This window comes from Ixodes scapularis, unplaced genomic scaffold, assembly GCF_016920785.2.
Source record: "Ixodes scapularis isolate PalLabHiFi unplaced genomic scaffold, ASM1692078v2 ptg000861l_1__unscaffolded, whole genome shotgun sequence".
Lineage (NCBI taxonomy): Eukaryota > Metazoa > Arthropoda > Arachnida > Ixodida > Ixodidae > Ixodes > Ixodes scapularis.
Window position 1 is genome coordinate 1 of NW_024610057.1, and position 18653 is coordinate 18653.

Consider the following 18653-nt stretch of genomic DNA (forward strand, 5'->3'; position numbering starts at 1 on the left):
TTCTCTCCAGCCCATGTCAGGTTGAATTTTCAATTATAAGGCAAACACCTTAGCTGCTGAAAATTCAGTACGGTGACTAATCTCATTTTGCTTTGTTCTTTAAATCAGGCCTTTGCTAATGCAGTCTTGACAGAATAAAGCTGGTACTTTTTACCAATACGAAGGACATGTTAATATTTTGTATTTTAGGCCGAACAAAGAACTCATTGTATTCCGTTTTCCCGATTAGTTATTAAACGCGTCGTTCGAGACCTGTGTGATGTGCTTGAAAGCTCTCCCTTTTGCTATATTATTACTAACACACAAAAAAAAAAAACACATTTTTTTTAAATTTATTTTTCATGAAACATTACCCAAGTCTAATGAAGCCAAATATTTTGTTAGCACTTAATCACTCGTACCAAAATTAGTAATTGCGTGTTTTGTTAAAAAAAAAAAAAGTAAACGGCCTGGACTCCGTAGTATCTTAAGCTTCTGACTTGTTCTTCATTAATAGTGGCAAACTAGCCCCAGTGTTTACAGCAGTCCCGAACTCTGCGGGGTTGACCATCAGCACTAATGAGTGCTGAAGTAATAAAAAGTTCCCGGTGTTAAACCACATCGCGCTCATAAGTGGAGCAGGGAGAAAAACAACTCTGAAGTTCTAAACACAGTTGGGTCCTTGAGGACGAGGGGTTGGTTTTAGCTACAAAGTCCAGATGAGAAAGTTGGCTGTACCACGGCCGCGTGATCACTGCCGCTTCGCGTGATCACGCGTAGAAACACTGATCCAGCTGAGTTTCCGGAGTTCGCCGCTGGAGGTGAGGCCCAGCGGACACGAGCAATACTTTTGCGCTGCTTCTGCGTGCCTCGCGCTGCTCTCGCCCGCTCGAAGCCAGCTTCCACTGGTCAGCACATATTGTTATTACAATAAACGCTAGAGGCTCAGCTGGTGCCAGTGTCTACGGAACTTCCGGTTGCAAATTGAAGCAGACAGCAACCAGTCTACTTTTCCAATCTTCCTGTGTATTCCTATGAGGAAACGTACGAGATATTTTTTTCTTCGCCAGTGAATAATAGAAATCAGCGTAGCTTCTTTACTCGTAACGGGTAGTATGTACTTTATTCACATTATAAAGGTGTAATTTATTTAGCTAATTTTTTTTTTTATTTCTGAGCGATGTTTAAGTTAGCAAAAATTAAGGCCCAGGTCTCTGTTGTGCATCATGACGTCTATACAAGCTATCAATTCAAGCAAAAAGAACAGTTAAAAAGGGCATAGGGTTTATTCAAGCTCTAATAGCATTCAAGCTGTAATAGAACACGTACTAATACAGTACGCGTTTTTCGTTCCATGCTTTGTTTTTGTCTTCTGATTTGATTGTTCGATTTGACATACAGTAGCATCGTTTTGGTGTTTTGTCAAGCTGATTCTCTTTGTGTGCTTCATATCATTGACTATATCCGTAAATACGTGCCCTATAATAGCAGTCTGCGACGTCAACACGTATTCTACATTTCTATTGAGCTATTTAAAAGCTGATTCTCTCTGTGTGCTTCATATCATTGACTATATCCGTAAATACGTGCCCTATAATGGCAGTCTGCGACGTCAACACGTATTCTACATTTCTATTGAGCTATTTAAAAGCTGATTCTCTCTGTGTGCTTCATATCATTGACTATAACCGTAAATATTTATTGTGCGTAGATCAAAGGTAAATACATTAGAAATTTACATTAGAAATATTACCTATAATAGTAGTCTGCGACGTCAACACGTGTTCTACATTTTGGAGCTATCTAAGCGCAGTGCTGGATATCATGAATCCTAAAGAAAACCGCCCTGACACATATTTTTTGTACATTCGATTTTAAAACGTTCCAGACTTTTTATTCTGTCAAAACGCTAAGCAATATTTGCTCTTATAATCGAGCGCGGAAGAGAAAACGCATTTGCGGTTTTCTCATAGGAATGTATTACCGGAAGTAAAATTTATAATGGTTGCTGTCTGCTTCAAAATGCAGGAGAACACTAGCGCCACCTGAACCTCTAGCGTTTATTGTTAATAACTCTATCGGTAAGCACCACCAATTAAAGCACCATGGATCATTTCCTCGAAGCCGGTTAACTTTAACCACGGGAAAAAGTTAACCGCATTTCTCTACGAGGGGGAATTTCAGGTCACGTGACCGGCAGAGTATGGATGTCGAAGAAACTCGGCGGTGCCCCCGCGAGCGAGCGCCGCTCGCTTTGGAAACTAATATGTCGTAGTAGCTGCAATATCGGGAGCGTTAGTCAGCTATGAATGTTGCAGGAGACTTTCGATTTGATTATCTACCTTAAATCGCAAAGCAGTGAGCAATGACCTCGCCTCATTTTTTAGATAGTCTTTCGATTCTGGCCATTCTTAAACCTATATGAACGCGAGAATTGTCGGCAATGGCAACGTCCTCGGAGTACGACAGTGGATTGCCTTGACTCAATCGGCCGGGTATTGATAGCACGCAGAAGCAGACAGCGTCCCAATAGACCTTTTGCCAAATTTCTCAGGCACCAAGGTGTATGCTACAAGTGTAGTAGTTACACGCGCTGCACATGCTGGCATCTGCAGCAGGCACGTAGCCAGGGGGGGGGGGGGGCGGGGGGGGGGTTCCCATGGGGCCCGGGCACCCCCCGAATTCTTCCATCTTGCTGGGACCTCCTCTCCCCCCTCCCCCTCATACAGCAATTTTGTCATGGCGCCGCCCCCCCCCCCCCCCCCCCCCCCCCCACCCCGCACCCCCCCGAAACAAAATCCTGGCTACGTGCCTGGACTGCAGTAGTAACTGTTCTCTTCTTCCCTTACAAAAATGAACAATGAGTTCCAATTGAGCTTCTAATGTGGTTTTATAGAGTCAAATTTAACTCATAAGAAACTCATCGTTAAATGGAGTTTTATTATTTATAATAAGGGTATTTATCCCGGTCCGTGGAAGAGATAATTGGCTCATGTTTAGAAATGTACTTACCAATTTAATCAACAGGTTCATTCCTCTTATCACCATCAAAACTGTAAACACCGCTCCGTGGTATAACCAACAGCTTCGACGCCTCAATAACAGAAAGAAGAGGCTTTACCGCCACGCCAATTAAAACAGACCCCCTTTCAGTTTCCTGGTTACGCTATAAAACATGTGATAAGGAATATCAGTCACTGCTTACAACAACTAGACGTCATTTCTTCAAACATGATTTATCATCTATGCTACTAAATAACCCTCGGAGATTTTGTCGTGTCATTAATCCTGTTGAGCATCCTGATACCGTCCTTACCGCCAGTAATAATGACGTCATTCCCATGTCTCAGTGTGCACAGGTTTTCAACGACGCATTCATATCAGTATTCACATGTGAAGACATCTCGTCATGCCCGAAAGTTAACCTCATTCATGATATCAGCATGCCAGAAATAATAATAACTGAAGCGGGTATATACTCCTTACTAAATAAACTCAAAATTTCTACTGCTTCTGATCATGTCGGCTTTAATAATAAGATGCTAAAGAATATATCAGCTAGCATCTGTCCCATACTGTCAGCCCTTTTTTCACAAATGTTTATCGTTAGGTTGCATCCCACATGACTGGCGAATCGCAAAAGTAATTCCCATCTTCAAGTCTGGTGAACGCTCATCGCCATTAAACTATCGTCCCATCTCGTTAACCAGTACCTATTTGTAAACTTCTTGAACATATAATACACACACAAGTAATTAACTACCTGAAGATCATAACATCATACATAAATATCAGCATCGTTTTCGCCGAGGATACTCATGTGACACGCAGCTCGCCGGCTTCATTCATAACAGACATTCAGCTCTTGACGGTGGATCCCAGGTTGATGCTGTTTTCCTCGACTTTTCTAAGCTTTTGACCGTTGTCCCTCATCACCGGCTTCTAACCAAACTGTCCAGGCTTAAGATTCACCCTAACATTTTGGCTATGGGTAAAAGATTTCCTTTCGTCTAGAAAACAGTTCACGTCCGCTAACAATTGTAACTCTTCCTTCAAACCAGTAACCTCGGGAGTCCCACAGGGTAGCGTACTAGGTCCACTACTGTTTCTAGTCTACATTAATGACTTGCCATCCTGTGTCTCATCCCGAATTAGAATTTTTGCTGACGATTGTGTAATTTACCGAATAATTTCCTCTGTCAATGACCAGAAAACTTTGCAAACTGATCTAAATGCTATTAATGCATGGTGCTCTTCCTGGCTAATGACCCTAAATTGCTCTAAAACAAAGTTTATGTCTTTTACTATCACGTACCCCGGATTCCTACCTCCTATGTGTTGAAATAATAATACTGTTGACCTCGTCCTCCACTTATAAATATCTTGGAATTCATTTGCAACCTGATCTGTCATGCACTACCATATAAAGCTCACCCTGGCGGCTGCTAACCGCTCTTTCGGATTTCTCAAGCGTAACCTTAAACAGGCTCCTCCTAACATACGCCAAACTTGCCTTTTCCACACTAATATGTCCAAAATTAGAATATGCATCAGCCATTTGGGATCCCGAAACATGCTACATCATAAACGACATTGAATCACTGCGAAATTGTGCCGCTCGCTTCATATTTTCAGATTATTCACGTCATTCCAGCGTCACAGCACTAAAAACGTCGAGCAGAGCTACCCGAACTACTCCATCGTCGCAAACTTTCACGCCTATCTCTTTTCCATAAACTTTACCACCACGCGTCACTTCACGGTGATTTCTTCGAGCCACCTGCCGTTATTTTTTTGCCACGCCGCGATCACCCCTACAAAGTTAAACGCATAACCTGTAAGTCATCTGCCTTTTCCCGGTCATTCATTCCACGTACCACAATCGATTGGAATAATCTACTATCGCACATCGCCTCAGAAAAAGACACCACGAAGTTTCAAGAACAAATTCAAAATACTGATGCCATCTAACTTTTGCTGTTTTACATTGTTGTTTCATCTTTTCCGGAACGTGCAGAGCAAATGTGTACTATTTTGTTTTAACCTTGACTCAGCTTTATTGCAGTGTGATGAGTGAGTGTATGTTTTTTTATTCGTTTTTGAGTGTATCATGTATTTTCTTTTTATTATTAAGTGTATTGATTGTTTTCTAGTATTATCATATGTTGTTCAATGTGCACTAGTTACTATTGGAACGATTTATGTACCCCCTATGTAATACCCTCTCACGAGGGCCTTTAGGGGTAATATGAATAAATAAATAAATAAATCATTACCCACTCCATATCTATTCTTTTGAATTTACTCATTACAAATTCAAGTGAGGCTTATCGTTACCCAATCAATATCAATTCTTTTGAGTTTACTCATTACAAATTCAAGTGAGGTTTATCGTTACCCAATCAATAGCGATTCTTTTGTGTTTACTCATTACACATTGAAATGAGTGTTGTAAAAAAAAAATCAATAAATCTACTCCCTACTGCATTGCACCCGAGGCAAATAGCGCGTCGGTGCTAGTTCTGATATACAGATTTATTTCCTGTGCTTAAAATAATAACTGTATTCACCCTCTTTTACTCTTAAAGGCGTATTCAAACGATGTATGTCTTCAACGCGCCACAGTTTAGCGAAACCAAGATTTCGCGAAATCGGCCTGTTCACACGTCGAGTTTGACGCGCGAAACCTGTGACGTATTGACTCACGAGAATTTCGCCAAACCTTGTCATCTGCACCGGGAATACCAAGCGTTTCGCATCAAAATGATATGAAGTACGCACAGTGTGAAGAGACAGCCTGTTTTATTAATGCCACTCAATGAATTTCGTCAGATTCAGCTCAACAGGTTTACTAGTCCTGCCAAACCCGGGAAAAACCGCGAGATGATATCGAAGCATTTCGGACATTTTTCCACCGCTAATAAAGAACGTTATCCCCAGTCATTATGTTTATATACGGTGCTTGCACCCGCCGCGACTGTTGACGAATCTGCACCGCGCCCCCAATCCGTACTGTAGGCGCCGTCCACACACCTGCAACCGAGTAGGACCAAGACTCGTCGCCCGTATGCACCGCTTCGCCGCTTGTCGCATAAGGGCTTGTCGCTCGACATGTTTGTTTTGTTTTCTTTCGGCTTCGGCTCGGATACGGAATGGGCCAAAAATCAGACTCCTCCAAAAGCTCGCTCCTCCTCGAAGGTCAGACGTCATAGCGAAGTCGAGCGGCCATTGGCAGCGTCCGCGGTTCTCCTTCGGGAATTTGACGGGCGTCGGTGAGGTTTCAGCGAAAAATTGCTCCAGAAGCGAGAAACACGCGCCACTTTTTTTGAAGGCGCGCCACTTTTTCGGTTGCGTTCAGACGGGGAATCTGTTTCCCGAAACCTAGTTTCGCGACACAAGATTCGCCAACAAGATGCATCATGTGAACAGATCTATTTACGGCGCCCCTCTATCGCGATTTGGTCAGTTTCGAATTCAGTATTGTAACTTTTACTGGTTTCGGTTTCATATTTTAAGGATCGCGTCTTCGACGCCCCATCGGTAGCGACACCACTTCTTCGTTTTGTTTTCTTTTTCCGGCATGGTTTCGCCCAGTTTCGCCAGTTTTGCGACCGTTGGGTGTGTCGCGGGATGGAAATGCCTTTAGACATGGAAATGTGCTAATTTAATCAAGTTTATCTATCTGTGAAGTTTTCTCTTGAGATGATTATGTTCAAGAAGAGCGCGGAAGGCCGACGACGCGACAGAACGAGCAACTCAACGCAGTTGGTAAGCATACTTCTTTGTTTGCATTGTACGCGTTGAACGAGAAGTGAACATTATGGAATTTTAGAATAATCTCGTGGCTGCTGTGCATGCGCAGACCCAAAACAAGCTTCGGACTCGAGCTTTGGGGCCCGTTATTTCTCGATAATAGCGTGGGTACCGCAAAAGGCGGCGCCCACGACATCTCTGTTGATCGCGTCTTCGACGCCGTCGCCCGCTCGGGAACTGCGCGAGTCGCACTCGGCGACCGCGGTCGGTATGGTCGAAGCGTATTGAAAACGCCACGGATCGCTGGATTCACAGCTCAAAGCTATCGAGGCGCAAAGCTATCGAGGCGCGTGTACTTGCGATCGCGGCAGACATGTAAGCATGCCTGGGTAGTGGATCGTCTGGGCTTCGTAAGTACAACAGAGCAGCTTGGCAGCGACAAAAACAAAACATGCGGCCATTGAGTGTAAAAAAACTATAAAAATGTTACTCTGGACAAAAAGCTTGTTTAATTTTCAAGATAAAACGTTCTAACTTTCAAATAAAAGCTGTCGCGACATCTTAGTGGCGTTTTAAGCGCGAGATGCTTGCGTTTGAGGGGGTCCCCTTTAGAGAAACGCTATTCTAAAACTCTTCGCCGCAATCCTCGCAATTTTGCCGTCCGTAACGCGCGGTAAAGTAGCGCCCGATATTCTAAAACTCCCTATTTTCTCGTTAAGCTAGAATGTTTTTTTTTCTTTTTTTTAACTAGTTGGGTTTGCTTTATCTGTCCTAATGTTTGGATCTATGTGTAGCGTAAAAGTTGCGACTCATTCTGTGTATGGTCCGAGAAAGTGTAGCTCATGTCAACAGAGCACGTATTGAATTCCTAATGCTTTCAGTCCGTTGCTTTAGGAAATGTCTTATTGGTCTAGCAGTGTACTGATGTCTTGCAACTATAAATTGATTACATTGATAATACTTCATTACATTTCCGAAGTTAGACTTCCTTGGAATTCGGTTCATGCAGGTAAAATATTCCTTTTCAGTCAAAATGGTTGAAGAGGATATCCATCTTTTGTTTTGAAGTTATGGAAGTGGACTAAATTGTACTGTTAGGACAAACTTCGGTCCCCTGGCTTTCTAGAATTGAACTGGGTTTACATTTGTCGGTTAGAACTTTTGATAAAGCAGTTGTTCCTTTCGCCTCTTTTTTTTCTCTTTCATTTTGCAATTGTGATGCGATCAAGCCGAGGGCCGCAGTTATTCCCAAATGAAGCAGCAGCAGTGTGTTCCCAGCTTGCGTCACTTCGATTAATTTCAAGGCATGCCACGAAATGAATGCCCCTGTTCATACACCGTTGGAATTGGGACTGACTTCAAAATGCAGTTCGACACAGTGTTTAAGCGGTATAAGACGTGTGTTGAATGACCTATACGGTTGTCACAGGTACGTGGTTGGTCAACCCGAAATGCTTGTCTTCATCTTCCCATTGGTTTGAAGCTCGGCCGGCATTATACTCTGTTTCATACTTAGCGTGCAACGCTGTCAAAGCTACTGGCGCGAGTGCGTGGCTTCATCTACGGTTTTGCTTGCGCGAGAAGGCGTGCAAATGATTAACAAGATCAAGCCCCACGCTCGCGCCAGTAGCTTTGACAGCGTTGCACCTTAAGTATGAAAAGGAGTATAGTCTCATCCGAGCTCAAGCCTTTGACGCTCAGGTAAACATGTGCGAGGATTGTAATTGACCCTCCCCCCAAACCACCCTTAAACAGACCAAAATGACAAAGAAGACAAAATTTGTGACAGCGGTGTTCGAGAGAAACTGCAGACGTTTAATTACCCTGCCTGAAACTTTGCAAACATATCAGTGTGGTTGAAGCTGTGTGGGCGAGGTAAATCCAATATGAAAACTGGACCCCGAAGCGACGCCTTCAGGATGCCGAAAATAATTATGGTAAGTTATAAATTAACCCACTAGTATACTTCCTAAATATTTGGGCCGGGTGTCGATTAAAAAATTTTAACCCAGTTAATTTGTCACAAATTTTCAGGCATAATATCTTGAAAAGAATGGAACTGCAGATGTTCCAAACTGGCTGAGGTAAATCAGCCTTGCGGTGCACCAAGGTTTACACTGAACATACTTTTGTGTATTGTCCACGAGGTGTAGCTCTTGCATTGAAGTTTTATGTTGTAGTTTCTTCAATGTTTGAACTTTCAGCGTGCCAGCTGGGTAGTGTGTAAATGTTTTTTTTTTTTATAGCGCAATCAATATCTTAATCCTGGTGGCAGAAAGTTTCGGCTAGCAGTTGACATGGTTGGACAAGTGCATGCTTGCTTTCTCTGAAGCGGCCAATGAAGCGAAATAACAGCATGTGCAAATTGTCCATGCATTTAATTTTTTGTTTGTTGTTCGTTTCAGACTACATGTGCTCCCAGTACAAGGGGGTGGCCCTCCAGGCACTGACGACCAACATGTCATCTCTGCTGTGCTGTCGAGGGAAATTTAAAGGGTAAATATTGCAGCTGCAGGTTTTTCTATTCTGTCCCTGCTACACTTCCTGCGAATTTCTGTGCATACTTGGTCTTTTTGTTTTCATAGTACTGTAAACTTTTGTTATAGTCCGTTGCATCTATAGAATAGCACAAGGCCCTTCCACAATTCCCTTTGCTCACCATGATTGGCGGTGTCCTCTCGGCTCTCCTCTCTAGTGTTTGCTTATTAAAAAGAGTGAAGGGCTTTGTGGGAGGGCCTTCTGCTATTCTAGAGTGGCAACAGAGTATAATGACCTCAGTTAATTTAACCATTTCGAAGAGTCCTAGCGGGCACCCATGCATTTTTATGGGAAGGACTCTGCATCATATTTTGAACCGTGAAAATGACCCCACAAACGGGAAAGCACGGGCTTTCTGCTACAAAATTAACCGAACCAAACTTTGTTTTCAAGATCAGACCGGAAAAACTCGACTCCGGTCTTAAACGGCGAGTAACAGAAATCCTGTGCTAGTCTCGCCACGTTGGGAAGCTAATGCTATGACCCCCATCTTGATTTCTTTAATGCTTGTTATGGCTGTTTTCACATCTGGTATTTTCACTGTTCTTTAGCCAAAAGTGAGTGGCAGGTCACCATAGGTTTCCAGAAGAAAGTGGTCGCACATGCAGAAATTTCTAGCAAGTTCGTAGCGCAGTTGCACTTCGTCGCAACCGAGGAAAAACTACGGTATTGTTGGTGCAAAACATTAAGCCTCACGACTAGCAGCAACTTAATCATAGATATACTGCACCGTACGGCGTTTATTTGAGCTCTACTCCACACAAAATATTACAGGGGCACTTAGGTATCCCTTTGTGGATTGAATGCGAAAGCATTGCCATTCCTAACGACAGTTCCTTTTTTTTTTTCCTCTATTGTTAGGAATGGCATATAACTAAGTGCCCCTCTAATATTTGTATTACGTTACATCATACGGCGTCACACATCATGGTACGTCATGTCGTCACGTGAAGTGTGGTGTCATCGAACCGAGGACATATTTTTATTACCATCTTTCGGGCACATCAACGCCGATGCCGTCAAACATGATGAAAAAACAGCCTCGGATAAACTGGGACAAAGAACGGGTAAAGACATGCCATCTTTTGCTGTAATGGGACAAGCGTGTTTTTGAGGGGAGAGTGATGTCGTATTCCGAAGCGGCTGAGATAGCACAGCAGCTAGCATGCCCGGCTCTCACATAGCAGCACCGGGTTCAAATCTCAGCCGTGGAAGCACATTTTATTCTTTCTTTTATTCCTCTGTTAACGTTTGGTACGACTCGGATTTTCCACTCCATGGACATATAATGCTTTGGCATTAAAAAGGCAGATCCAGTCAGGAATGTGCCTTTTCGTGTGGTAGGGTCGCACAGCTGCTCACCACTTTGAAAATCACTACTGAAGTACGAGGGGGCGCTAGTGATCACCAAATCAGGTTCACGCCATTTATAGGTGAAGGATCCTTTTGGGTGCACTGAAGATTTGTGTGGCATTTGCTTTCGTTGATTCATTGGCGCATCTCGCCGTTGATCGCAGTCCTGCACCTTGTTAGCTCTAACGGGCAGGATGGACAGCTCGGCGGACTCGTCGGCTGAATCCTCCGTGTGTAGTTTAGCGTTGCCCTTATACTGCTTCAAGTAGGGATGCATGTGAACAGTGCGCAAAACACATGCCTCTTGCCCACGCTTCTATATTCATTGCTGGTCGCGGCGAAATAGCCAAGTGATGTGCGGCCATGTTTGCCCTAAAACGTTTGTGAAACACTTTGGATAATGTCGTAATATTTCGTTGTAAGTCACACAAAAGTTGCAACAAATTTTGTTTTGTTAATACGGATTTCTTCTCGGGTTTTGTCATACGCAATGTTTTATCCTAAGTTTGCTTTTTGAACTATGCCTCTGATGTCTCGATCCTCCCAATAATTGAAACTTAGTGTGGCGGATCCAGACCTTTTTTTTGGGGTGGGCGGAAAGTTTTTAAGGATTCTATTCTCCCATTCTTTCTTGTGCAAGGGGGGTCCAGTGATGTCCAATTGCCCTCCGAGAAGAAGGAAAGGGAGGGGGGTCCCCCCCCCCCCCCCCCCCCCCTCTGGATCCCCCACTGTTGTGAAACCTGCAGTTGACACTCACCCATTCAGAGCATGGCTTTATGATCCGCATAGAACCCTATTACCGTTTCCTTCCTGTCCGTTGTGATTAAAAATACTTGTTTAAGATAGTTAACAAACAAAAAAAGTAAATAAAAATACACAGGGACAACAAGTGGACATGAAACACTGGCGCCAGTGTTTACCACCACTTATTGTCCATGTGTTTTTTGCAGCGCTTGTCTACGATCATGGATCAGTTGGCCCAAATTGCCATGTTAATTCTGCGAGATGCTTATAAGTCTTAACTTCTCTATGTTCAAATTTGGTAAACTTCATAAGCGATAACATCTGCTCGCTTATCTTTGGTAGACCTTTTCAAAAGCCGAAATAAAAGAGTGCAATGTGGCGGCAAAAACAGTGAGCGATTGATTCTCGCAGACTTGGGGGCAAAATATACTTTTGCATTATGGTGCCCCTGACAATGTTATTAGTGCCACTCATTAAACTATCAAGGTAGTTTGTAAATTAAGTGCCTGGGTGAGCAAAAATGTAGGAATTTTGAATGTGACTTTCCGCACTTAGGGCTGGTTCACACGTACAGTGCAGCGCTAACTCAGTCCTGTTAAGGCAACGAGTCACTGCTACTTCCATAGCTTGTATCCTGTGTTCTGAGGGTCCTCTTTCCTAAAGGACTGATGTCCCGGTTTGTAATACTGATTCAGCGCTGAGGTAGTGCTGCGCTGTGAACAGGATGCCTTGCGCGGACATTGAAGTTTAAATAAGCAGATCAAGATGTAACTGTGCATCTTTTTTCTTTATAGGTTACCAGTGCAAGGTCTCCCATGGACATGAAGGCAGTACAAGGTCTTCCATGGACACGAAGGCAGTACAAGGTCCCCCATGGGCACAAAGGCAGTGTACCGCATACTCGAATTTGGCATTTTTAATAAACCAGTTATTACTCCTTCACACGGTTTTATGCAGGCATTTTCCGAACACTGCATGCGTATATAGGCATACATAAAAGTGCACTTGCACTCACTTTCCCCTTCCCTCAAAACAACGGTTAGATCCGGACCACATGTCATGCAACATATTGCCGTCTTCCCTCTTAGAGCCGTCTATCTAGAAACCCACGCTAGGAGTATAATTTCTAATACATTTCATTTGAAAGTCTAGATACACTGCTTTGAGTCTCTGTTGAAAATCAAATGTTATTTTCTACTGCGTTGCAATTCAGGTTTTGATGGGCCATCTCATTAGGTATATTCCGACTCGTCGGAATATACCTAATGAGATGGCACGTCAAAACCTCAAGTACAACGTGGTAGAAAAAAAAATTTGATTTTCAACGGAGACTCAAAGCAGTGTACTAGACTTTCAAATGAAATCTATTAGAAATTCTTATGAAGTGGCACGGCTGAACCTCAATTGAAACGCGGTGGCCAATAGTTTTTGTAAACTCCTTAGGGACTCGTTACAAAAAATCAATTGTTTTTCAACACAGACTCGAAACGGTGTCAATAGACTTTCAAATTATATTCATATGAAATACATTAGAAACTTTATGCGGTAGCTTTGTCGAAACATCAATTGGAACGCGGTGGCCAATAGTTTTCGTAAACTCCTTACGGATTGATTACAAAACTCATTTGCATTTCTATTGAGACTCGAAAAGACACAATGAATAGACTCCATAAACTTTCAAAAGAAATTCATTAAAAATTTTTGTAAGGGTTCCGTACCCTCTTTTCCTCCTCCTCCGTACCATAATATTCTCCTGAACCTCCCCTCCTCCTCCTCCGTGCCCTTCGCTCCTCCTTCTCCGTGCCCTCCCCTCCTGCTTCATGCCATCTCCTCCTCCGACAGTTTCCCCTGCTAAATTTAGCTGGAAAATTGATGCCACGTGACCTCAACACCAGTTCAGTTTCCCCGCTAGATTTAGCGGGAAAATTGACATCACGTGACCTCAAAACCAACTCGATTCCCCGCAATATTTAGCGGGGAAACTGAATTGGGGTTCAGGTCAGGTGACGTCAGTTTTACCGCTAAATTTAGCGGGGAAACTGAATGCACATTGTTACATTATGGGACGATACAAATGTATAGGCATCAATTCAGTTTCTTCGCTGCATTTAGCAGAAAATTGAATTGGTGTATAGGTCTGTGACGCCCCATAATGCAACGCACGCGGTTACGCCAACGGCGACGGCGACGCCGACGCCGCAATACACGGGAACGAGCGGATAAGAGCTGAGCTCTAAAACACACACACAAAAAAATTTACTTGAACTTTCCCGGAGTACACGATACAATCAAACGACTGGATATAACTGGCCTAACGGACTTGCGATTGCGAGAGGCGGGGTCAAGTGTCCAACCGCGCAAGGTGAGGACGATGAATAAGTAGCTGGCGAACAAGGGCTGCCGCGTACGGTAGGTAGCGCGGCAGACCGCGGAAGGAAAACAGTAGGGGGCTCGCAAGCCCGTTCAAACTCGTAGCTCACACGCTTGGTCAGGGGTTAAGGCAGTGCGCCAGAACCTGTCCTGTCCAATGATGGTTTAGTGTGTTCTAAGCATTATAGGAGGGTTGGGGGGAAAGTGAGAGCCAACCGTGTACGCGCGCTGGACGCTTTGTCACTGGCTGAATGGTTTGGTCCGAGTCCCTTTGGGTGCAGGCCCTAACGCACTCAGGACTAATCGAGCGAGAGGTCATTGCTGTTACCGAGGGGGGAATTAATTGCGGGCCTTTCTGTTGAGAGCCTAAACACCGATATGTTTATGTTCCATGGAAGACATACTCATTCTCGGTTCCGGCAAGAATCGACGAAATGTGCCTAACCAGCAAACATCTTCTCACCACAGGGCGCGAGCAGGAGCCTCAAAGTAAACGAAAGGCGCGCCAAACACATTTGGGCGTCCTGGGAAGCCGTTCCGCGGAGAATCCCACTATGCTGGGTCTAAGCCGGCGGGTATACACCAGTTGCGCCCGGTGCCTCTCTTGTCAATGTCAAGAACCACTGGAACCTGACCCGAGGTTTTTGACGAAGTCGTTCGAGCTCGAGACGTGCCCAGTTCACGATATGGCGCGCCAGCCGGCAGAGTCAAAATAATTGCTCCTACATTAAGCTGCACGTCTAAGGCAAAATCAAAACGAGGGCTCGACGCTGCTTTGATTTCATGTTCTAAACAAATGCTTTTCTCGCTGTATTTTTAGGGAATCTCCATGCCTGCGATGATTTTCCTTAGACAGTATCCCGTAACGCACGGAATTACAATTCGTTTTTAGGAACCAAATGAGTTTTCGTAGGTCTGCCATGTTCCAAATAAATACAAAATCAAAATCTTATCATCGTGCAAACGATTCAAACTACCGCAGACGTCAATCTGCAGTCGTTCCGCGTGCGTTCGTCATGCGTTTGTCGTCTGCAGCAGGCACCTCGAAACGTCTCGAGGACCGGAAGTTGTCTTCGCAAATACGTTAGAAACAGCCGATTCCCGGCAAGCTTCAGTCGTGGGAAGTGTAAACTCTAGGCTTTCTATACCCATTCTTTTGGGATGTTTGAAATACGTGATCGACTTTTTGATCGATCTTTCTTTCGGAACAAAATCGAGTCCCATGTATTCGTCCATAACAACGCCCATAGCAACGATTTGTTTGGAGCAGTGGCTCCACACTTACGGGGCCAATTAGAGGTCTGTAGTTATTAAGTTTCGAGCAGCGCTCCTCGCGAGCAAAATCAATGATTTTTTAGTCGCGTTTCGATTGCACGTTCTTACGCCCCCTCGCGTTGCTGGAAAGCTCTATGAAATGAAACATTAACAAAACAGCGAAAAGGAATGCGTCTTGACTTTTCGCTAGAACGCTAAGGCCTCGAGCCGATCATCTTTTGTTGATTTTTTTTTTTATGCGCATAAAGAGACGCAGACGAATTCTAGCATTTGAACGTTGTTTGTGCATAATCGAACACTACAATGCCGTCGCCTTTATGGTCGTGCCTTGGAGGCGCCGAAGCCAACATTACATGGTTGCGTCTTGTGGACGTGCTCATGCGCCCTGGTCAAATACAACTGACCTGTAACAAGGGTTAGTTGTTGTCGCGTTTAAGTTGTATTCAAATTCGGTTGCGTGTACTCTTCTCGGGGTTTATTTTTCACCCGCGGGTAAAGAATAAACCCGGTTTTTAACAAAAAAAAAAACAAAAAAAAACGCAATTGCGTGAAATTGACATTGAAACTGGACTGGGGAGAAATAAGAAATATAGGGAAGGAGCAAGTTGCCAAAATCACGTGGTTGTGCAACTATGTTTTTTTCTTTTCAATCAACGTAAATGCAGCTTTTTTTTTTTTAATTCACAAAAATATGGGTATAATATTTCTGTCCATTTCTTGTACTGAGTTGTGCCTTTGATGACCCACAACTTTGATTATCTTTAATGGTTGTGTCTAAGCCATTTAAAACGGCATGTGACCACGGAGAAGAGAGTGAGCGCGACTCAAACCGGCTAGTACTCGATCGGCGGTTTTCGGGCGGAAAGAAAACGAATTTCGAGCAGAAAATTGTGTTCTGATTAGATGATCTCTCATGTGTCATGCACAAATAAAAACCTTGGCGGGCATAAATACCCTGTCAGTGTCCCTTTAAGTACAACGACTACTGAAAGGAAAACAATAAACGATCATCAAAAGCAGTCGTGTATTTGGTCGTCAAAGAAACGAGAAAAGTAACTCGCTAGATTTGAGGTAAAGTAACGCGTTCTTCTTGAGAATCGGTAACGAGTAACGTATTTAGTTACGTTTTGAGTGAGTAACGAGTATAACGGCATTTAGTTACTTTTTTGGGGCAACGTGTACTTGCCTGAATCCGTGATAGAAGCATAAACCGACTGGGGCATCACAGAGCAACGCAAACACAAAGTGGAGAAAGAACAAGGTCTCCCACATTCTACGAAAACCTCGCTGTCGCCGATGAGCAGTTCTTTGTCGAAGCGCGTCTAGCAAACACAGCACAATATTTCTACGGACTTCGACGAAGAAAACGGCCATTACAAAAAAGTTTTCATTGGCGTATTCCAGCGGTTCACGACACAAAACCACAGCCGCGTCTGCAACGCACGAAAAGGAGAACACTGAAGAGCGCATTTCGGAAACCGCGGACCTACATGGCCCCCTACCCATCACCACAACTTGGCATGCAGAAAAGACTACGGCCCCAGCGAGCCCATCAGTGCGTCAGGTCGAGCCACGTAAGAAATTTTCGTCCAAGCGTCTTTGTCCTACGGCGAGTGGTCACGTGTTTCGCACCACTCCTCTAATTTGCTTGAAGCGGTTGTCGCGCTCTCTCACAGTCACACGAACCTACAAAATAAGGTGGGGAAGATTAACAAAAGGCAAGGTAGAAGGGAGATAGACAATACAGCTAAGCTCCATCTGCTTGCTATGTGTGTCCTTTTCGAGCTAAAAGTGAGCAGATTCCGTTTGGCTTATTTTTTTTTTTTTTTGCAACCTTGATTGTGAGTTGGTTGAGAAACCCCAACACATGGCCAGCATAGCCGATTCACAAACGACAATCCCCACACTCAACGAAAAACGGCGGCGGATACGGAATATCAGGATGGCGTCGGCGAGACCCATCCGTTACGTCACAGACATCGCCTGGATCAAATCTGTATCGGCACAATATTTCCGATTTGACGCTAATATCGGCGCAATACTGTGTGCTGCCTGTTAGATGTTAATTAAGTTAGACTCTTACTTGTTCTAAAACTGTCGGTATGTCTGAATCTAGGCCGGTTGCGACACGTACATTTTTTGTTCGTAATGTAAACCACGCGACACAAAGAAATAAAATAACGAGATAAAAAAAAAAAAAACTACGTAAAATATCTTGAGATTTTCTACCGCCTTGTCCGTTGTTTTATTTCTCCGTCTCAGGGTTTAGTTTATGAGGTTTCATAATCAGGTCGCCTGCATTCGCTTCTTAAATTTTTACCGTCAGCTTATCAATGTTTCGTTAGGCAGGGCCGAGTGCACGTGTGATCTTGGTGTATAAACGGACTCTCCACTGTCTTTAAGGGACAGGTTACTAAAATCGTGGCCGCCGCTTTGCGTATGCTGGGTGTCATTTCTAGTATTACACGCGACCTTTCCTCGTCCACTTGCATGCTACGATTATACTTCTTTTTTCGGTCCAAGCGGGAATTTTGTTTTGCTGTGTGGAACTGTGTTGAATGTAGGGGCCCAGTGTATGTAGAAAGAGTCCCAAATTGTTTCTTTTGAATTCTATATGATTGTTATAGTGGTTGTACAGTATATTATGGTTATAAGAGACTTAGAGCGATGCAATTGCCCTACTTTGAGTTCTAGAAGTTGCGAACAACATTTAATATTTTGTATAAATGCAATAATGAATTAATTTCACTTCTTTGTTTGTTAATTAAATCTTCTCGATTAGCCCCATGACCAACATAAAAACAACTGTATAACGCACTCAGTGCAACAGATATTAAAGTTTTAACTGAATTCATTTAGCAGCTAAGTTGTGTTTGACTGTTTGTTTGACTGTTTGTGCATTATTAGCAAGCTGTTTATGTGCACATAAAAGCAATTGAAACAAGTAAATGAATGATTGAATGAATGAATGCATATGTTACCACTATTCCCTCGTGAGGAATAAAGTCAAGTAAAAATTGATTGAAATGTATCAATAATAATTCCACCAGTGACTGTAATTTATTTTATTTAGTTAAACTATGTCCAGCTGTAGTTAAATTACTTTTAAACATATTAATAAAAACAGAATTTGCAATTTCTTGTACTTTTGATGATTTCGTCACGGTGTAACTTGCTTTTGTAAAGCACCTGATTGGCGAATGAAGCAGTGCGTGAGCCCCATTGCCATTCTGCCAACTCTTGGAATTGGGAAAACACCGTAAATGCGGCAGGGCGCCGACCATGAATTCAAAACTGAGCAGCCATCAAATCAGAGCACCCGCAGAACGGCATAGGAGATGGCCAGAATAAAGCGGGAGCGCATTCAGGGATGGAAGAAAACAAATTATGTGATTCCAATATGGACACATCGAATACCTGTCTGTTCTTATCAACCGATTAAGATTTGCTCCCACATTTGATTATTAGGGCCTACTAACAAATGTCAGTTTTAATTCTCACTTCCGTGATACAAAAGCAATAAACAAGCTTGGTGGCAGTGCAGAAAAATAAAATCACTGATTTGTATCGTACTGAGGACTCAGCTGCCGCATAATACCCTTAACAATAAAGGCGAAAGAATGGTAAAATCAATATGACAT